This window comes from Stenella coeruleoalba, assembly GCF_951394435.1.
Source record: "Stenella coeruleoalba genome assembly, contig: scaffold_88, whole genome shotgun sequence".
In the NCBI taxonomy this organism is placed as follows: Eukaryota; Metazoa; Chordata; class Mammalia; order Artiodactyla; family Delphinidae; genus Stenella; species Stenella coeruleoalba.
The window spans coordinates 242,314-265,405 of NW_027645889.1; the positions used below are offsets into that span (position 1 = coordinate 242,314).

A 23,092-nucleotide genomic window follows, 5' to 3' on the forward strand; every position below is an offset into this window, starting at 1 on the left:
GGAGGTAGACTGGAATTGCATTGAAAGCATAGGAAAAGAGGCAGAACGTCCACAATGATGCACTTGGCCAAAAAGGGCGTATGCGTTTTTTCCTGAATATATTCAGGAAAAAACGCATACGCCCTTTTTGGCCAACCAAGCAAGCTTGCAAAGGAAATCTGCACTACAATGAAGTCTCACTTCCCCCCGGTCAAAAGGGCCATCTGAAAAAAGTGTAAAATCCAGAAAGGCAGGACAGGCCATGGAGAACTGGGAGCCTTGTTATGCTGATGGGCGGGATGTAAATTGCCAACAACCACTCGGGAGAAGTGTATGGTGTTTCCTGAAACATCTAAAAAACAAAGCAACAGAACCTAGGGCACTTCCACTTATGGTCCTATAGCTTAGGGAAATTAAAATCAAAAAGACACAGCCACCCCAAAGTTTGGAACGGCTCTGTTTACAAGAACCTCGTTTACAGTACAAGTTCAACATCGCAGAAAGTGAAAAATGGATAAAGAAGTTGTGGTATTTACTTACAAAGCAATATCACTCAGCAATGAAATCTGTGTCATCAGGCCCTTAGCAGCACAATGAGTGGATTCAGGTATGATGATTCTAACTGAAGTAAGTCACACAGAAAAAGAAACATCATAAGATATCAGTAATACACGGAATGTAAACTTGGCTACACAGGAACTGAATTACAGAACAGAACAGGGACTCAAATTTAGAAAACCAACTTATGCTTGCTTAAGGGTAAAGGTGAGTTGGGGTGCTGCATAAAACCAGAGATTGAAATGAGCACAGATAAAGTTCCTTAAGTCAAATATGGAATAGACAAGAGCTACTCCTTGCTCAACGAAATGGACTCAACACTGCATATTAAACGCCTAAGAATGTACCTGACTAGTAAGTATCTTAAAACCTATGGATTGCTATGTCTCCGAAAGAGAATCAAGCATGTGTACAGGGGCATAAACGCAGCAGTGATAGGATTGGAGAGGTTCGGTGAGCAAATGAAGACCCGTTGAAGTCATATTGCATGGTACCCATTACACGGGTCTTAACTCTCCAGGTTTAAGGTATTCTTCCTTCAGCTAAAACATGCATGTGGAACCCAAGTATGATCAACCATGTGAACGGGAGACGTGTTCAAATATGTCTCAGTTTTCCTCCCCTGGTACTCGGGTGCAACATTCCAGACGCTTTACTAACACTCTCCCCACTTGGAGAGTCAGTCCCTTTAACCTCCTGTTTGGCCCAGTTTGCAATTTCTGCGGAAGATGAACAGGAATAGCGAGAACCAATGAGAGACTAGCTGGAGGTGTCTGGACGGGCAAATTTAACTCTCATTTCCCACCAGGAAGAGGAAATAACCAAAGGCTCAGCGTGCCATGCCGGAACCAGATTAGGGCCTGAAGCCATCCTGCGGTGTTGCGGCCAGGTCACAAGAAAGCGAGTTGAAGAAAGGAGCTCAGGGGCACTGTAATTCACAAACCTGCAGAGTTATAAATGACAGCTATCCTCCAAAAATAGACTGAAGTAAGGCTGCCAAGAGGACTTGAAAGCGGGGCAGAATTGCAGGAAACCGATTTCAGGAGGTAGACTGGAATTGCATTGAAAGCATAGGAAAAGAGGCAGAACGTCCACAATGATGCACTTGGCCAAAAAGGGCGTATGCGTTTTTTCCTGAATATATTCAGGAAAAAACGCATACGCCCTTTTTGGCCAACCAAGCAAGCTTGCAAAGGAAATCTGCACTACAATGAAGTCTCAATTCCCCCCGGTCAAAAGGGCCATCTGAAAAAAGTGTAAAATCCAGAAAGGCAGGACAGGTCATGGAGAACTGGGAGCCTTGTTATGCTGATGGGCGGGATGTAAATTGCTAACAACCACTAGGGAGAAGTGTATGGTGTTTCCTGAAACATCTAAAAAACAAAGCAACAGAGCCTAGGGCACTTCCTCTTATGGTCCTATAGCTTAGGGAAATTAAAATCAAAAAGACACAGCCACCCCAAAGTTTGGAACGGCTCTGTTTACAAGAACCTCGTTTACAGTACAAGTTCAACATCGCAGAAAGTGAAAAATGGATAAAGAAGTTGTGGTATTCACTTACAAAGCAATATCACTCAGCAATGAAATCTATGTCATCAGGCCCTTAGCAGCACAATGAGTGGATTCAGGTATGATGATTCTAACTGAAATAAGTCACACAGAAAAAGAAACATCATAAGATATCAGTAATACACGGAATGGAAACTTGGCTACACAGGAACTGAATTACAGAACAGAACAGGGTCTCAAATTTAGAAAAACAACTTATGCTTGCTTAAGGGTAAAGGTGAGTTGGGGTGCTGCATAAAACCAGAGATTGAAATGAGCACAGATAAAGTTCCTTAAGCCAAATATGGAATAGACAAGAGCTACTCCTTGCTCAACGAAATGGACTCAACACCGCATATTAAACGCCTAAGAATGTACCTAACTTGTAAGTATCTTAAAACCTATGGATTGCTATGTCTCCGAAAGAGAATCAAGCATGTGTACAGGGGCATAAACGCAGCAGTGATAGGATTGGAGAGGTTCGGTGAGCAAATGAAGACCCTTTGAAGTCATATTGCATGGTACCCATTCCACGGGTTTCAACTACCCAGGTTTAAGTTATTCTTCCTTCAGCTAAAACATGCATGTGGAACCTAGAGTATGATCAACCATGTGATCGGGAGACGTGTTCAAATATGTCTCAGTTTTCCTCCCCTGGTACTCGGGTGCAACATTCCAGACGCTTTACTAACACTCTCCCCACTTGGAGAGTCAGTGCCTTCAACCTCCTGTTTGGCCCAGTTTGCAATTTCTGCGGAAGATGAACAGGAATAGCGAGAACCAATGGGAGGCTAGCTGGAGGTGTCTGGACGGGCAAATTTAACTCTCATTTCCCACCAGGAAGAGGAAATAACCAAAGGCTCAGCGTGCCGTGCCGGAACCAGATTAGGGCCTGAAGCCATCCTGCGGTGTTGCGGCCAGGTCACAAGAAAGCGAGTTGAAGAAAGGAGCTCAGGGGCACTGTAATTCACAAACCTGCAGAGTTATAAATGACAGCTATCGTCCAAAAATAGACTGAAGTAAGGCTGCCAAGAGGACTTGAAAGCGGGGCAGAATTGCAGGAAACCGATTTCAGGAGGTAGACTGGAATTGCATTGAAAGCATAGGAAAAGAGGCAGAACGTCCACAATGATGCACTTGGCCAAAAAGGGCGTATGCGTTTTTTCCTGAATATATTCAGGAAAAAACGCATACGCCCTTTTTGGCCAACCAAGCAAGCTTGCAAAGGAAATCTGCACTACAATGAAGTCTCACTTCCCCCCGGTCAAAAGGGCCATCTGAAAAAAGTGTAAAATCCAGAAAGGCAGGACAGGCCATGGAGAACTGGGAGCCTTGTTATGCTGATGGGCGGGATGTAAATTGCCAACAACCACTCGGGAGAAGTGTATGGTGTTTCCTGAAACATGTAAAAAACAAAGCAACAGAGCCTAGGGCACTTCCACTTATGGTCCTATAGCTTAGGGAAATTAAAATCAAAAAGACACAGCCACCCCAAAGTTTGGGACGCCTCTGTTTACAAGAACCTCGTTTACAGTACAAGTTCAACATCGCAGAAAGTGAAAAATGGATAAAGAAGTTGTGGTATTTACTTACAAAGCAATATCACTCAGCAATGAAATCTATGTCATCAGGCCCTTAGCATCCCAATGAGTGGATTCAGGTATGTTGATTCTAACTGAAGTAAGTCACACAGAAAAAGAAACATCATAAGATATCAGTAATACACGGAATGTAAACTTGGCTACACAGGAACTGAATTACAGAACAGAACAGGGTCTCAAATTTAGAAAACCAACTTATGCTTGCTTAAGGGTAAAGGTGAGTTGGGGTGCTGCATAAAACCAGAGATTGAAATGAGCACAGATAAAGTTCCTTAAGTCAAATATGGAATAGACAAGAGCTACTCCTTGCTCAACGAAATGGACTCAACACCGCATATTAAACGCCTAAGAATGTACCTGACTAGTAATTATCGTAAAACCTATGGATTGCTATGTCTCCGAAAGAGAATCAAGCATGTGTACAGGGGCATAAACGCAGCAGTGATAGGATTGGAGAGGTTCGGTGAGCAAATGAAGACCCTTTGAAGTCATATTGCATGGTACCCATTACACGGGTCTCAACTCTCCAGGTTTAAGGTATTCTTCCTTCAGCTAAAACATGCATGTGGAACCCAAGTATGATCAACCATGTGAACGGGAGACGTGTTCAAATATGTCTCAGTTTTCCTCCCCTGGTACTCGGGTGCAACATTCCAGACGCTTTACTAACACTCTCCCCACTTGGAGAGTCAGCGCCTTTAACCTCCTGTTTGGCCCAGTTTGCAATTTCTGCGGAAGATGAACAGGAATAGCGAGAACCAATGAGAGGCTAGCTGGAGGTGTCTGGACGGGCAAATTTAACTCTCATTTCCCACCAGGAAGAGGAATTAACCAAAGGCTCAGCATGCCGGGCCGGAACCAGATTAGGGCCTGAAGCCATCCTGCGGTGTTGCGACCAGGTCACAAGAAAGCGAGTTGAAGAAAGGAGCTCAGGGGCACTGTAATTCACAAACCTGCAGAGTTATAAATGACAGCTATCGTCCAAAAATAGACTGAAGGAAGGCTGCCAAGAGGACTTGAAAGCGGGGCAGAATTGCAGGAAACCGATTTCAGGAGGTAGACTGGAATTGCATTGAAAGCATAGGAAAAGAGGCAGAACGTCCACAATGATGCACTTGGCCAAAAAGGGCGTATGCGTTTTTTCCTGAATATATTCAGGAAAAAACGCATACGCCCTTTTTGGCCAACCAAGCAAGCTTGCAAAGGAAATCTGCACTACAATGAAGTCTCACTTCCCCCCGGTCAAAAGGGCCATCTGAAAAAAGTGTAAAATCCAGAAAGGCAGGACAGGCCATGGAGAACTGGGAGCCTTGTTATGCTGATGGGCGGGATGTAAATTGCCAACAGACACTCGGGAGAAGTGTATGGTGTTTCCTGAAACATCTAAAAAACAAAGCAACAGAACCTAGGGCACTTCCACTTATGGTCCTATAGCTTAGGGAAATTAAAATCAAAAAGACACAGCCACCCCAAAGTTTGGAACGGCTCTGTTTACAAGAACCTCGTTTACAGTACAAGTTCAACATCGCAGAAAGTGAAAAATGGATAAAGAAGTTGTGGTATTTACTTACAAAGCAATATCACTCAGCAATGAAATCTGTGTCATCAGGCCCTTAGCAGCACAATGAGTGGATTCAGGTATGATGATTCTAACTGAAGTAAGTCACACAGAAAAAGAAACATCATAAGATATCAGTAATACACGGAATGTAAACTTGGCTACACAGGAACTGAATTACAGAACAGAACAGGGTCTCAAATTTAGAAAACCAACTTATGCTTGCTTAAGGGTAAAGGTGAGTTGGGGTGCTGCATAAAACCAGAGATTGAAATGAGCACAGATAAAGTTCCTTAAGCCAAATATGGAATAGACAAGAGCTACTCCTTGCTCAACGAAATGGACTCAACACCGCATATTAAACGCCTAAGAATGTACCTGACTAGTAATTATCGTAAAACCTATGGATTGCTATGTCTCCGAAAGAGAATCAAGCATGTGTACAGGGGCATAAACGCAGCAGTGATAGGATTGGAGAGGTTCGGTGAGCAAATGAAGACCCTTTGAAGTCATATTGCATGGTACCCATTACACGGGTCTCAACTCTCCAGGTTTAAGGTATTCTTCCTTCAGCTAAAACATGCATGTGGAACCCAAGTATGATCAACCATGTGAACGGGAGACGTGTTCAAATATGTCTCAGTTTTCCTCCCCTGGTACTCGGGTGCAACATTCCAGACGCTTTACTAACACTCTCCCCACTTGGAGAGTCAGCGCCTTTAACCTCCTGTTTGGCCCAGTTTGCAATTTCTGCGGAAGATGAACAGGAATAGCGAGAACCAATGAGAGGCTAGCTGGAGGTGTCTGGACGGGCAAATTTAACTCTCATTTCCCACCAGGAAGAGGAAATAACCAAAGGCTCAGCGTGCCGTACCGGAACCAGATTAGGGCCTGAAGCCATCCTGCGGTGTTGCGGCCAGGTCACAAGAAAGCGAGTTGAAGAAAGGAGCTCAGGGGCACTGTAATTCACAAACCTGCAGAGTTATAAATGACAGCTATCGTCCAAAAATAGACTGAAGTAAGGCTGCCAAGAGGACTTGAAAGCGGGGCAGAATTGCAGGAAACCGATTTCAGGAGGTAGACTGGAATTGCATTGAAAGCATAGGAAAAGAGGCAGAACGTCCACAATGATGCACTTGGCCAAAAAGGGCGTATGCGTTTTTTCCTGAATATATTCAGGAAAAAACGCATACGCCCTTTTTGGCCAACCAAGCAAGCTTGCAAAGGAAATCTGCACTACAATGAAGTCTCACTTCCCCCCCGGTCAAAAGGGCATCTGAAAAAAGTGTAAAATCCAGAAAGGCAGGACAGGCCATGGAGAACTGGGAGCCTTGTGATGCTGATGGGCGGGATGTAAATTGCCAACAGACACTCGGGAGAAGTGTATGGTGTTTCCTGAAACATCTAAAAAACAAAGCAACAGAACCTAGGGCACTTCCACTTATGGTCCTATAGCTTAGGGAAATTAAAATCAAAAAGACACAGCCACCCCAAAGTTTGGAACGGCTCTGTTTACAAGAACCTCGTTTACAGTACAAGTTCAACATCGCAGAAAGTGAAAAATGGATAAAGAAGTTGTGGTATTTACTTACAAAGCAATATCACTCAGCAATGAAATCTGTGTCATCAGGCACTTAGAAGCACAATGAGTGGATTCAGGTATGATGATTCTAACTGAAGTAAGTCACACAGAAAAAGAAACATCATAAGATATCAGTAATACACGGAATGTAAACTTGGCTACACAGGAACTGAATTACAGAACAGAACAGGGTCTCAAATTTAGAAAACCAACTTATGCTTGCTTAAGGGTAAAGGTGAGTTGGGGTGCTGCATAAAACCAGAGATTGAAATGAGCACAGATAAAGTTCCTTAAGCCAAATATGGAATAGACAAGAGCTACTCCTTGCTCAACGAAATGGACTCAACACCGCATATTAAACGCCTAAGAATGTACCTGACTTGTAAGTATCTTAAAACCTATGGATTGCTATGTCTCCGAAAGAGAATCAAGCATGTGTACAGGGGCATAAACGCAGCAGTGATAGGATTGGAGAGGTTCGGTGAGCAAATGAAGACCCTTTGAAGTCATATTGCATGGTACCCATTCCACGGGTTTCAACTACCCAGGTTTAAGGTATTCTTCCTTCAGCTAAAACATGCATGTGGAACCTAGAGTATGATCAACCATGTGATCGGGAGATGTGTTCAAATATGTCTCAGTTTTCCTCCCCTGGTACTCGGGTGCAACATTCCAGACGCTTTACTAACACTCTCCCCACTTGGAGAGTCAGCGCCTTTAACCTCCTGTTTGGCCCAGTTTGCAATTTCTGCGGAAGATGAACAGGAATAGCGAGAACCAATGAGAGGCTAGCTGGAGGTGTCTGGACGGGCAAATTTAACTCTCATTTCCCACCAGGAAGAGGAAATAACCAAAGGCTCAGCGTGCCGTACCGGAACCAGATTAGGGCCTGAAGCCATCCTGCGGTGTTGCGGCCAGCTCAAAAGAAAGCGAGTTGAAGAAAGGAGCTCAGGGGCACTGTAATTCACAAACCTGCAGAGTTATAAATGACAGCTATCGTCCAAAAATAGACTGAAGTAAGGCTGCCAAGAGGACTTGAAAGCGGGGCAGAATTGCAGGAAACCGATTTCAGGAGGTAGACTGGAATTGCATTGAAAGCATAGGAAAAGAGGCAGAACGTCCACAATGATGCACTTGGCCAAAAAGGGCGTATGCGTTTTTTCCTGAATATATTCAGGAAAAAACGCATACGCCCTTTTTGGCCAACCAAGCAAGCTTGCAAAGGAAATCTGCACTACAATGAAGTCTCACTTCCCCCCGGTCAAAAGGGCCATCTGAAAAAAGTGTAAAATCCAGAAAGGCAGGACAGGCCATGGAGAACTGGGAGCCTTGTGATGCTGATGGGCGGGATGTAAATTGCCAACAGACACTCGGGAGAAGTGTATGGTGTTTCCTGAAACATCTAAAAAACAAAGCAACAGAACCTAGGGCACTTCCACTTATGGTCCTATAGCTTAGGGAAATTAAAATCAAAAAGACACAGCCACCCCAAAGTTTGGAACGGCTCTGTTTACAAGAACCTCGTTTACAGTACAAGTTCAACATCGCAGAAAGTGAAAAATGGATAAAGAAGTTGTGGTATTTACTTACAAAGCAATATCACTCAGCAATGAAATCTGTGTCATCAGGCCCTTAGCAGCACAATGAGTGGATTCAGGTATGATGATTCTAACTGAAGTAAGTCACACAGAAAAAGAAACATCATAAGATATCAGTAATACACGGAATGTAAACTTGGCTACACAGGAACTGAATTACAGAACAGAACAGGGTCTCAAATTTAGAAAACCAACTTATGCTTGCTTAAGGGTAAAGGTGAGTTGGGGTGCTGCATAAAACCAGAGATTGAAATGAGCACAGATAAAGTTCCTTAAGCCAAATATGGAATAGACAAGAGCTACTCCTTGCTCAACGAAATGGACTCAACACCGCATATTAAACGCCTAAGAATGTACCTGACTTGTAAGTATCTTAAAACCTATGGATTGCTATGTCTCCGAAAGAGAATCAAGCATGTGTACAGGGGCATAAACGCATTAGTGATAGGATTGGAGAGGTTCGGTGAGCAAATGAAGACCCTTTGAAGTCATATTGCATGGTACCCATTCCACGGGTTTCAACTACCCAGGTTTAAGGTATTCTTCCTTCAGCTAAAACATGCATGTGGAACCTAGAGTATGATCAACCATGTGATCGGGAGACGTGTTCAAATATGTCTCAGTTTTCCTCCCCTGGTACTCGGGTGCAACATTCCAGACGCTTTACTAACACTCTCCCCACTTGGAGAGTCAGCGCCTTTAACCTCCTGTTTGGCCCAGTTTGCAATTTCTGCGGAAGATGAACAGGAATAGCGAGAACCAATGAGAGACTAGCTGGAGGTGTCTGGACGGGCAAATTTAACTCTCATTTCCCACCAGGAAGAGGAAATAACCAAAGGCTCAGCGTGCCGTGCCGGAACCAGATTAGGGCCTGAAGCCATCCTGCGGTGTTGCGGCCAGGTCACAAGAAAGCGAGTTGAAGAAAGGAGCTCAGGGGCACTGTAATTCACAAACCTGCAGAGTTATAAATGACAGCTATCGTCCAAAAATAGACTGAAGTAAGGCTGCCAAGAGGACTTGAAAGCGGGGCAGAATTGCAGGAAACCGATTTCAGGAGGTAGACTGGAATTGCATTGAAAGCATAGGAAAAGAGGCAGAACGTCCACAATGATGCACTTGGCCAAGAAGGGCGTATGCGTTTTTTCCTGAATATATTCAGGAAAAAACGCATACGCCCTTTTTGGCCAACCAAGCAAGCTTGCAAAGGAAATCTGCACTACAATGAAGTCTCACTTCCCCCCGGTCAAAAGGGCCATCTGAAAAAAGTGTAAAATCCAGAAAGGCAGGACAGGCCATGGAGAACTGGGAGCCTTGTTATGCTGATGGGCGGGATGTAAATTGCCAACAGACACTCGGGAGAAGTGTATGGTGTTTCCTGAAACATCTAAAAAACAAAGCAACAGAGCCTAGGGCACTGCCACTTATGGTCCTATAGCTTAGGGAAATTAAAATCAAAAAGACACAGCCACCCCAAAGTTTGGAACGGCTCTGTTTACAAGAACCTCGTTTACAGTACAAGTTCAACATTGCAGAAAGTGAAAAATGGATAAAGAATTTGTGGTATTTACTTACAAAGCAATATCACTCAGCAATGAAATCTGTGTAATCAGGCCCTTAGCAGCACAATGAGTGGATTCAGGTATGATGATTCTAACTGAAATAAGTCACACAGAAAAAGAAACATCATAATATATAAGTAATACACAGAATGTAAACTTGGCTACACAGGAACTGAATTACAGAACAGAACAGGGTCTCAAATTTAGAAAACCAACTTATGCTTGCTTAAGGGTAAAGGTGAGTTGGGGTGCTGCATAAAACCAGAGATTGAAATGAGCACAGATAAAGTTCCTTAAGTCAAATATGGAATAGACAAGAGCTACTCCTTGCTCAACGAAATGGACTCAACACCGCATATTAAACGCCTAAGAATGTACCTGACTAGTAAGTATCTTAAAACCTATGGATTGCTATGTCTCCGAAAGAGAATCAAGCATGTGTACAGGCGCATAAACGCAGCAGTGATAGGATTGGAGAGGTTCGGTGAGCAAATGAAGACCCTTTGAAGTCATATTGCATGGTACCCATTACACGGGTCTTAACTCTCCAGGTTTAAGGTATTCTTCCTTCAGCTAAAACATGCATGTGGAACCCAAGTATGATCAACCATGTGAACGGGAGACGTGTTCAAATATGTCTCAGTTTTCCTCCCCTGGTACTCGGGTGCAACATTCCAGACGCTTTACTAACACTCTCCCCACTTGGAGAGTCAGCGCCTTTAACCTCCTGTTTGGCCCAGTTTGCAATTTCTGCGGAAGATGAACAGGAATAGCGAGAACCAATGAGAGACTAGCTGGAGGTGTCTGGACGGGCAAATTTAACTCTCATTTCCCACCAGGAAGAGGAAATAACCAAAGGCTCAGCGTGCCGTGCCGGAACCAGATTAGGGCCTGAAGCCATCCTGCGGTGTTGCGGCCAGGTCACAAGAAAGCGAGTTGAAGAAAGGAGCTCAGGGGCACTGTAATTCACAAAACTGCAGAGTTATAAATGACAGCTATCGTCCAAAAATAGACTGAAGTAAGGCTGCCAAGAGTACTTGAAAGCGGGGCAGAATTGCAGGAAACCAATTTCAGGAGGTAGACTGGAATTGCATTGAAAGCATAGGAAAAGAGGCAGAACGTCCACAATGATGCACTTGGCCAAAAAGGGCGTATGCGTTTTTTCCTGAATATATTCAGGAAAAAACGCATACGCCCTTTTTGGCCAACCAAGCAAGCTTGCAAAGGAAATCTGCACTACAATGAAGTCTCACTTCTCCCCGGTCAAAAGGGCCATCTGAAAAAAGTGTAAAATCCAGAAAGGCAGGAGAGGCCATGGAGAACTGGGAGCCTTGTTATGCTGATGGGCGGGATGTAAATTGCCAACAACCACTCGGGAGAAGTGTATGGTGTTTCCTGAAACATCTAAAAATCAAAGCAACAGAACCTACGGCACTTCCACTTATGGTCCTATAGCTTAGGGAAATTAAAATCAAAAAGACACAGCCACCCCAAAGTTTGGAACGGCTCTGTTTACAAGAACCTCGTTTACAGTACAAGTTCAACATTGCAGAAAGTGAAAAATGGATAAAGAATTTGTGGTATTTACTTACAAAGCAATATCACTCAGCAATGAAATCTGTGTAATCAGGCCCTTAGCAGCACAATGAGTGGATTCAGGTATGATGATTCTAACTGAAGTAAGTCACACAGAAAAAGAAACATCATAAGATATCAGTAATACACGGAATGTAAACTTGGCTACACAGGAACTGAATTACAGAACAGAACAGGGTCTCAAATTTAGAAAACCAACTTATGCTTGCTTAAGGGTAAAGGTGAGTTGGGGTGCTGCATAAAACCAGAGATTGAAATGAGCACAGATAAAGTTCCTTAAGTCAAATATGGAATAGACAAGAGCTACTCCTTGCTCAACGAAATGGACTCAACACCCCATATTAAACGCCTAAGAATGTACCTGACTAGTAAGTATCTTAAAACCTATGGATTGCTATGTCTCCGAAAGAGAATCAAGCATGTGTACAGGGGCATAAACACAGCAGTGATAGGTTTGGAGAGGTTCGGTGAGCAAATGAAGACTCTTTGAAGTCATATTGCATGGTACCCATTACACGGGTCTTAACTCTCCAGGTTTAAGGTATTCTTCCTTCAGCTAAAACATGCATGTGGAACCCAAGTATGATCAATCATGTGAACGGGAGACGTGTTCAAATATGTCTCAGTTTTCCTCCCCTGGTACTCGGGTGCAACATTCCAGACGCTTTACTAACACTCTCCCCACTTGGAGAGTCAGCGACTTTAACCTCCTGTTTGGCCCAGTTTGCAATTTCTGCGGAAGATGAACAGGAATAGCGAGAACCAATGAGAGACTAGCTGGAGGTGTCTGGACGGGCAAATTTAACTCTCATTTCCCATCAGGAAGAGGAAATAACCAAAGGCGCAGCGTGCCGTGCCGGAACCAGATTAGGGCCTGAAGCCATCCTGCGGTGTTGCGGCCAGGTCACAAGAAAGCGAGTTGAAGAAAGGAGCTCAGGGGCACTGTAATTCACAAACCTGCAGAGTTATAAATGACAGCTATCTTCCAAAAATAGACTGAAGTAAGGCTGCCAAGAGGACTTGAAAGCGGGGCAGAATTGCAGGAAACCGATTTCAGGAGGTAGACTGGAATTGCATTGAAAGCATAGGAAAAGAGGCAGAACGTCCACAATGATGCACTTGGCCAAAAAGGGCGTATGCGTGTTTTCCTGAATATATTCAGGAAAAAACGCATACGCCCTTTTTGGCCAACCAAGCAAGCTTGCAAAGGAAATCTGCACTACAATGAAGTCTCACTTCCCCCCGGTCAAAAGGGCCATCTGAAAAAAGTGTAAAATCCAGAAAGGCAGGACAGGCCATGGAGAACTGGGAGCCTTGTTATGCTGATGGGCGGGATGTAAATTGCCAACAGACACTCGGGAGAAGTGTATGGTGTTTCCTGAAACATCTAAAAAACAAAGCAACAGAGCCTAGGGCACTTCCACTTATGGTCCTATAGCTTAGGGAAATTAAAATCAAAAAGACACAGCCACCCCAAAGTTTGGAACGGCTCTGTTTACAAGAACCTCGTTTACAGTACAAGTTCAACATCGCAGAAAGTGAAAAATGGATAAAGAAGTTGTGGTATTTACTTACAAAGCAATATCACTCAGCAATGAAATCTGTGTCATCAGGCCCTTAGCAGCACAATGAGTGGATTCAGGTATGATGATTCTAACTGAAGTAAGTCACACAGAAAAAGAAACATCATAAGATATCAGTAATACACGGAATGTAAACTTGGCTACACAGGAACTGAATTACAGAACAGAACAGGGTCTCAAATTTAGAAAACCAACTTATGCTTGCTTAAGGGTAAAGGTGAGTTGGGGTGCTGCATAAAACCAGAGATTGAAATGAGCACAGATAAAGTTCCTTAAGTCAAATATGGAATAGACAAGAGCTACTCCTTGCTCAACGAAATGGACTCAACACCGCATATTAAACGCCTAAGAATGTACCTGACTAGTAAGTATCGTAAAACCTATGGATTGCTATGTCTCCGAAAGAGAATCAAGCATGTGTACAGGGGCATAAACGCAGCAGTGATAGGATTGGAGAGGTTCGGTGAGCAAATGAAGACCCTTTGAAGTCATATTGCATGGTACCCATTACACGGGTCTCAACTCTCCAGGTTTAAGGTATTCTTCCTTCAGCTAAAACATGCATGTGGAACCCAAGTATGATCAACCATGTGAACGGGAGACGTGTTCAAATATGTCTCAGTTTTCCTCCCCTGGTACTCGGGTGCAACATTCCAGACGCTTTACTAACACTCTCCCCACTTGGAGAGTCAGCGCCTTTAACCTCCTGTTTGGCCCAGTTTGCAATTTCTGCGGAAGATGAACAGGAATAGCGAGAACCAATGAGAGGCTAGCTGGAGGTGTCTGGACGGGCAAATTTAACTCTCATTTCCCACCAGGAAGAGGAAATAACCAAAGGCTCAGCGTGCCGTGCCGGAACCAGATTAGGGCCTGAAGCCATCCTGCGGTGTTGCGGCCAGGTCACAAGAAAGCGAGTTGAAGAAAGGAGCTCAGGGGCACTGTAATTCACAAACCTGCAGAGTTATAAATGACAGCTATCGTCCAAAAATAGACTGAAGTAAGGCTGCCAAGAGGACTTGAAAGCGGGGCAGAATTGCAGGAAACCGATTTCAGGAGGTAGACTGGAATTGCATTGAAAGCATAGGAAAAGAGGCAGAACGTCCACAATGATGCACTTGGCCAAAAAGGGCGTATGCGTTTTTTCCTGAATATATTCAGGAAAAAACGCATACGCCCTTTTTGGCCAACCAAGCAAGCTTGCAAAGGAAATCTGCACTACAATGAAGTCTCACTTCCCCCCGGTCAAAAGGGCCATCTGAAAAAAGTGTAAAATCCAGAAAGGCAGGACAGGCCATGGAGAACTGGGAGCCTTGTTATGCTGATGGGCGGGATGTAAATTGCCAACAACCACTCGGGAGAAGTGTATGGTGTTTCCTGAAACATCTAAAAAACAAAGCAACAGAACCTAGGGCACTTCCACTTATGGTCCTATAGCTTAGGGAAATTAAAATCAAAAAGACACAGCCACCCCAAAGTTTGGGACGCCTCTGTTTACAAGAACCTCGTTTACAGTACAAGTTCAACATCGCAGAAAGTGAAAAATGGATAAAGAAGTTGTGGTATTTACTTACAAAGCAATATCACTCAGCAATGAAATCTGTGTCATCAGGCCCTTAGCAGCACAATGAGTGGATTCAGGTATGATGATTCTAACTGAAGTAAGTCACACAGAAAAAGAAACATCATAAGATATCAGTAATACACGGAATGTAAACTTGGCTACACAGGAACTGAATTACAGAACAGAACAGGGTCTCAAATTTAGAAAACCAACTTATGCTTGCTTAAGGGTAAAGGTGAGTTGGGGTGCTGCATAAAACCAGAGATTGAAATGAGCACAGATAAAGTTCCTTAAGTCAAATATGGAATAGACAAGAGCTACTCCTTGCTCAACGAAATGGACTCAACACCGCATATTAAACGCCTAAGAATGTACCTGACTAGTAAGTATCTTAAAACCTATGGATTGCTATGTCTCCGAAAGAGAATCAAGCATGTGTACAGGGGCATAAACACAGCAGTGATAGGATTGGAGAGGTTCGGTGAGCAAATGAAGACTCTTTGAAGTCATATTGCATGGTACCCATTACACGGGTCTCAACTCTCCAGGTTTAAGGTATTCTTCCTTCAGCTAAAACATGCATGTGGAACCCAAGTATGATCAATCATGTGAACGGGAGACGTGTTCAAATATGTCTCAGTTTTCCTCCCCTGGTACTCGGGTGCAACATTCCAGACGCTTTACTAACACTCTCCCCACTTGGAGAGTCAGCGACTTTAACCTCCTGTTTGGCCCAGTTTGCAATTTCTGCGGAAGATGAACAGGAATAGCGAGAACCAATGAGAGACTAGCTGGAGGTGTCTGGACGGGCAAATTTAACTCTCATTTCCCACCAGGAAGAGGAAATAACCAAAGGCGCAGCGTGCCGTGCCGGAACCAGATTAGGGCCTGAAGCCATCCTGCGGTGTTGCGGCCAGGTCACAAGAAAGCGAGTTGAAGAAAGGAGCTCAGGGGCACTGTAATTCACAAACCTGCAGAGTTATAAATGACAGCTATCGTCCAAAAATAGACTGAAGTAAGGCTGCCAAGAGGACTTGAAAGCGGGGCAGAATTGCAGGAAACCGATTTCAGGAGGTAGACTGGAATTGCATTGAAAGCATAGGAAAAGAGGCAGAACGTCCACAATGATGCACTTGGCCAAAAAGGGCGTATGCGTGTTTTCCTGAATATATTCAGGAAAAAACGCATACGCCCTTTTTGGCCAACCAAGCAAGCTTGCAAAGGAAATCTGCACTACAATGAAGTCTCACTTGCCCCCGGTCAAAAGGGCCATCTGAAAAAAGTGTAAAATCCAGAAAGGCAGGACAGGCCATGGAGAACTGGGAGCCTTGTTATGCTGATGGGCGGGATGTAAATTGCCAACAACCACTCGGGAGAAGTGTATGGTGTTTCCTGAAACATCTAAAAAACAAAGCAACAGAACCTAGGGCACTTCCACTTATGGTCCTATAGCTTAGGGAAATTAAAATCAAAAAGACACAGCCAACCCAAAGTTTGGGACGCCTCTGTTTACAAGAACCTCGTTTACAGTACAAGTTCAACATCGCAGAAAGTGAAAAATGAATAAAGAAGTTGTGGTATTTACTTACAAAGCAATATCACTCAGCAATGAAATCTGTGTCATCAGGCCCTTAGCAGCACAATGAGTGGATTCAGGTATGATGATTCTAACTGAAGTAAGTCACACAGAAAAAGAAACATCATAAGATATCAGTAATACACGGAATGTAAACTTGGCTACACAGGAACTGAATTACAGAACAGAACAGGGTCTCAAATTTAGAAAACCAACTTATGCTTGCTTAAGGGTAAAGGTGAGTTGGGGTGCTGCATAAAACCAGAGATTGAAATGAGCACAGATAAAGTTCCTTAAGTCAAATATGGAATAGACAAGAGCTACTCCTTGCTCAACGAAATGGACTCAACACCGCATATTAAACGCCTAAGAATGTACCTGACTAGTAAGTATCTTAAAACCTATGGATTGCTATGTCTCCGAAAGAGAATCAAGCATGTGTACAGGGGCATAAACACAGCAGTGATAGGATTGGAGAGGTTCGGTGAGCAAATGAAGACTCTTTGAAGTCATATTGCATGGTACCCATTACACGGGTCTCAACTCTCCAGGTTTAAGGTATTCTTCCTTCAGCTAAAACATGCATGTGGAACCCAAGTATGATCAATCATGTGAACGGGAGACGTGTTCAAATATGTCTCAGTTTTCCTCCCCTGGTACTCAGGTGCAACATTCCAGAAGCTTTACTAACACTCTCCCCACTTGGAGAGTCAGCGACTTTAACCTCCTGTTTGGCCCAGTTTGCAATTTCTGCGGAAGATGAACAGGAATAGCGAGAACCAATGAGAGACTAGCTGGAGGTGTCTGGACGGGCAAATTTAACTCTCATTTCCCACCAGGAAGAGGAAATAACCAAAGGCGCAGCGTGCCGTGCCGGAACCAGATTAGGGCCTGAAGCCATCCTGCGGTGTTGCGGCCAGGTCACAAGAAAGCGAGTTGAAGAAAGGAGCTCAGGGGCACTGTAATTCACAAACCTGCAGAGTTATAAATGACAGCTATCGTCCAAAAATAGACTGAAGTAAGGCTGCCAAGAGGACTTGAAAGCGGGGCAGAATTGCAGGAAACCGATTTCAGGAGGTAGACTGGAATTGCATTGAAAGCATAGGAAAAGAGGCAGAACGTCCACAATGATGCACTTGGCCAAAAAGGGCGTATGCGTTTTTTCCTGAATATATTCAGGAAAAAACGCATACGCCCTTTTTGGCCAACCAAGCAAGCTTGCAAAGCAAATCTGCACTACAATGAAGTCTCACTTCCCCCCGGTCAAAAGGGCCATCTGAAAAAAGTGTAAAATCCAGAAAGGCAGGACAGGCCATGGAGAACTGGGAGCCTTGTTATGCTGATGGGCGGGATATAAATTGCCAACAGACACTCGGGAGAAGTGTATGGTGTTTCCTGAAACATCTAAAAAACAAAGCAACAGAGCCTAGGGCACTTCCACTTATGGTCCTATAGCTTAGGGAAATTAAAATCAAAAAGACACAGCCACCCCAAAGTTTGGAACGGCTTTGTTTACAAGAACCTCGTTTACAGTACAAGTTCAACATCGCAGAAAGTGAAAAATGGATAAAGAAGTTGTGGTATTTACTTACAAAGCAATATCACTCAGCAATGAAATCTGTGTCATCAGGCCCTTAGCAGCACAATGAGTGGATTCAGGTATGATGATTCTAACTGAAGTAAGTCACACAGAAAAAGAAACATCATAAGATATCAGTAATACACGGAATGTAAACTTGGCTACACAGGAACTGAATTACAGAACAGAACAGGGTCTCAAATTTAGAAAACCAACTTATGCTTGCTTAAGGGTAAAGGTGAGTTGGGGTGCTGCATAAAACCAGAGATTGAAATGAGCACAGATAAAGTTCCTTAAGTCAAATATGGAATAGACAAGAGCTACTCCTTGCTCAACGAAATGGACTCAACACCGCATATTAAACGCCTAAGAATGTACCTGACTAGTAAGTATCGTAAAACCTATGGATTGCTATGTCTCCGAAAGAGAATCAAGCATGTGTACAGGGGCATAAACGCAGCAGTGATAGGATTGGAGAGGTTCGGTGAGCAAATGAAGACCCTTTGAAGTCATATTGCATGGTACCCATTACACGGGTCTCAACTCTCCAGGTTTAAGGTATTCTTCCTTCAGCTAAAACATGCATGTGGAACCCAAGTATGATCAACCATGTGAACGGGAGACGTGTTCAAATATGTCTCAGTTTTCCTCCCCTGGTACTCGGGTGCAACATTCCAGACGCTTTACTAACACTCTCCCCACTTGGAGAGTCAGCGCCTTTAACCTCCTGTTTGGCCCAGTTTGCAATTTCTGCGGAAGATGAACAGGAATAGCGAGAACCAATGAGAGGCTAGCTGGAGGTGTCTGGACGGGCAAATTTAACTCTCATTTCCCACCAGGAAGAGGAAATAACCAAAGGCTCAGCGTGCCGTGCCGGAACCAGATTAGGGCCTGAAGCCATCCTGCGGTGTTGCGGCCAGGTCACAAGAAAGCGAGTTGAAGAAAGGAGCTCAGGGGCACTGTAATTCACAAACCTGCAGAGTTATAAATGACAGCTATCGTCCAAAAATAGACTGAAGTAAGGCTGCCAAGAGGACTTGAAAGCGGGGCAGAATTGCAGGAAACCGATTTCAGGAGGTAGACTGGAATTGCATTGAAAGCATAGGAAAAGAGGCAGAACGTCCACAATGATGCACTTGGCCAAAAAGGGCGTATGCGTTTTTTCCTGAATATATTCAGGAAAAAACGCATACGCCCTTTTTGGCCAACCAAGCAAGCTTGCAAAGGAAATCTGCACTACAATGAAGTCTCACTTCCCCCCGGTCAAAAGGGCCATCTGAAAAAAGTGTAAAATCCAGAAAGGCAGGACAGGCCATGGAGAACTGGGAGCCTTGTTATGCTGATGGGCGGGATGTAAATTGCCAACAACCACTCGGGAGAAGTGTATGGTGTTTCCTGAAACATCTAAAAAACAAAGCAACAGAACCTAGGGAACTTCCACTTATGGTCCTATAGCTTAGGGAAATTAAAATCAAAAAGACACAGCCACCCCAAAGTTTGGAACGGCTCTGTTTACAAGAACCTCATTTACAGTACAAGTTCAACATCGCAGAAATTGAAAAATGGATAAAGAAGTTGTGGTATTTACTTACAAAGCAATATCACTCAGCAATGAAATCTGTGTCATCAGGCCCTTAGCAGCACAATGAGTGGATTCAGGTATGATGATTCTAACTGAAGTAAGTCACACAGAAAAAGAAACATCATAAGATATCAGTAATACACGGAATGTAAACTTGGCTACACAGGAACTGAATTACAGAACAGAACAGGGTCTCAAATTTAGAAAACCAACTTATGCTTGCTTAAGGGTAAAGGTGAGTTGGGGTGCTGCATAAAACCAGAGATTGAAATGAGCACAGATAAAGTTCCTTAAGTCAAATATGGAATAGACAAGAGCTACTCCTTGCTCAACAAAATGGACTCAACACCGCATATTAAACGCCTAAGAATGTACCTGACTAGTAAGTATCTTAAAACCTATGGATTGCTATGTCTCCGAAAGAGAATCAAGCATGTGTACAGGGGCATAAACGCAGCAGTGATAGGATTGGAGAGGTTCGGTGAGCAAATGAAGACCCTTTGAAGTCATATTGCATGGTACCCATTACACGGGTCTTAACTCTCCAGGTTTAAGGTATTCTTCCTTCAGCTAAAACATGCATGTGGAACCCAAGTATGATCAACCATGTGAACGGGAGACGTGTTCAAATATGTCTCAGTTTTCCTCCCCTGGCACTCGGGTGCAACATTCCAGACGCTTTACTAACACTCTCCCCACTTGGAGTGTAAGTCCCTTTAACCTCCTGTTTGGCCCAGTTTGCAATTTCTGCGGAAGATGAACAGGAATAGCGAGAACCAATGAGAGGCTAGCTGGAGGTGTCTGGACGGGCAAATTTAACTCTCATTTCCCACCAGGAAGAGGAATTAACCAAAGGCTCAGCATGCCGTACCGGAACCAGATTAGGGCCTGAAGCCATCCTGCGGTGTTGCGGCCAGTCACAAGAAAGCGAGTTGAAGAAAGGAGCTCAGGGGCACTGTAATTCACAAACCTGCAGAGTTATAAATGACAGCTATCGTCCAAAAATAGACTGAAGTAAGGCTGCCAAGAGGACTTGAAAGCGGGGCAGAATTGCAGGAAACCGATTTCAGGAGGTAGACTGGAATTGCATTGAAAGCATAGGAAAAGAGGCAGAACGTCCACAATGATGCACTTGGCCAAAAAGTGCGTATGCGTTTTTTCCTGAATATATTCAGGAAAAAACGCATACGCCCTTTTTGGCCAACCAAGCAAGCTTGCAAAGGAAATCTGCACTACAATGAAGTCTCACTTCCCCCCGGTCAAAAGGGCCATCTGAAAAAAGTGTAAAATCCAGAAAGGCACGACAGGCCATGGAGAACTGGGAGCCTTGTTATGCTGATGGGCGGGATGTAAATTGCCAACAACCACTCGGGAGAAGTGTATGGTGTTTCCTGAAACATCTAAAAAACAAAGCAACAGAGCCTAGGGCACTGCCACTTATGGTCCTATAGCTTAGGGAAATTAAAATCAAAAAGACACAGCCACCCCAAAGTTTGGGACGCCTCTGTTTACAAGAACCTCGTTTACAGTACAAGTTCAACATCGCAGAAAGTGAAAAATGGATAAAGAAGTTGTGGTATTTACTTACAAAGCAATATCACTCAGCAATGAAATCTATGTCATCAGGCCCTTAGCAGCACAATGAGTGGATTCAGGTATGATGATTCTAACTGAAATAAGTCACACAGAAAAAGAAACATCATAAGATATCAGTAATACACGGAATGTAAACTTGGCTACACAGGAACTGAATTACAGAACAGAACAGGGTCTCAAATTTAGAAAACCAACTTATGCTTGCTTAAGGGTAAAGGTGAGTTGGGGTGCTGCATAAAACCAGAGATTGAAATGAGCACAGATAAAGTTCCTTAAGTCAAATATGGAATAGACAAGAGCTACTCCTTGCTCAACGAAATGGACTCAACACCGCATATTAAACGCCTAAGAATGTACCTGACTAGTAAGTATCATAAAACCTATGGATTGCTGTCTCCAAAAGAGAATCAAGCATGTGTACAGGGGCATAAACGCAGCAGTGATAGGATTGGAGAGGTTCGGTGAGCAAATGAAGACCCTTTGAAGTCATATTGCATGGTACCCATTACACGGGTCTCAACTCTCCAGGTTTAAGGTATTCTTCCTTCAGCTAAAACATGCATGTGGAACCCAAGTATGATCAACCATGTGAACGGGAGACGTGTTCAAATATGTCTCAGTTATCCTCCCCTGGTACTCGGGTGCAACATTCCAGACGCTTTACTAACACTCTCCCCACTTGGAGAGTCAGCGCCTTTAACCTCCTGTTTGGCCCAGTTTGCAATTTCTGCGGAAGATGAACAGGAATAGCGAGAACCAATGAGAGGCTAGCTGGAGGTGTCTGGACGGGCAAATTTAACTCTCATTTCCCACCAGGAAGAGGAAATAACCAAAGGCTCAGCGTGCCGTACCGGAACCAGATTAGGGCCTGAAGCCATCCTGCGGTGTTGCGGCCAGCTCAAAAGAAAGCGAGTTGAAGAAAGGAGCTCAGGGGCACTGTAATTCACAAACCTGCAGAGTTATAAATGACAGCTATCGTCCAAAAATAGACTGAAGTAAGGCTGCCAAGAGGACTTGAAAGCGGGGCAGAATTGCAGGAAACCGATTTCAGGAGGTAGACTGGAATTGCATTGAAAGCATAGGAAAAGAGGCAGAACGTCCACAATGATGCACTTGTCCAAAAAGGGCGTATGCGTTTTTTCCTGAATATATTCAGGAAAAAACGCATACGCCCTTTTTGGCCAACCAAGCAAGCTTGCAAAGGAAATCTGCACTACAATGAAGTCTCACTTCCCCCCGGTCAAAAGGGCCATCTGAAAAAAGTGTAAAATCCAGAAAGGCAGGACAGGCCATGGAGAACTGGGAGCCTTGTTATGCTGATGGGCGGGATGTAAATTGCCAACAGACACTCGGGAGAAGTGTATGGTGTTTCCTGAAACATCTAAAAAACAAAGCAACAGAGCCTAGGGCACTGCCACTTATGGTCCTATAGCTTAGGGAAATTAAAATCAAAAAGACACAGCCACCCCAAAGTTTGGAACGGCTCTGTTTACAAGAACCTCATTTACAGTACAAGTTCAACATCGCAGAAAGTGAAAAATGGATAAAGAAGTTGTGGTATTTACTTACAAAGCAATATCACTCAGCAATGAAATCTGTGTCATCAGGCCCTTAGCAGCACAATGAGTGGATTCAGGTATGATGATTCTAACTGAAATAAGTCACACAGAAAAAGAAACATCATAAGATATCAGTAATACACGGAATGTAAACTTGGCTACACAGGAACTGAATTACAGAACAGAACAGGGTCTCAAATTTAGAAAACCAACTTATTCTTGCTTAAGGGTAAAGGTGAGTTGGGGTGCTGCATAAAACCAGAGATTGAAATGAGCACAGATAAAGTTCCTTAAGCCAAATATGGAATAGACAAGAGCTACTCCTTGCTCAACGAAATGGACTCAACACCCCATATTAAACGCCTAAGAATGTACCTGACTAGTAAGTATCTTAAAACCTATGGATTGCTATGTCTCCGAAAGAGAATCAAGCATGTGTACAGGGGCATAAACGCAGCAGTGATAGGATTGGAGAGG

At 43.8% G+C, this 23,092-nt stretch overlaps 1 long non-coding RNA gene across 7 annotated transcripts in view; it reads right to left on the reverse strand.

Annotated features, from left to right (window-relative positions):
- The window catches only part of LOC307181487, a 501,935-nt gene that overhangs the window by 231,506 nt on the left and 247,337 nt on the right, over positions 1 to 23,092 (reverse strand). The window contains exon 3 of one of the 7 annotated variants that reach the window (XR_013826887.1): positions 3,737 to 3,760. The exons of the other annotated variants lie outside the window; for them this stretch is intronic. This is a non-coding gene — a long non-coding RNA (uncharacterized lncRNA). Of the gene's footprint in view, positions 1 to 3,736; positions 3,761 to 23,092 lie in introns of those variants that run through there. 7 annotated transcript variants of the gene reach the window in all.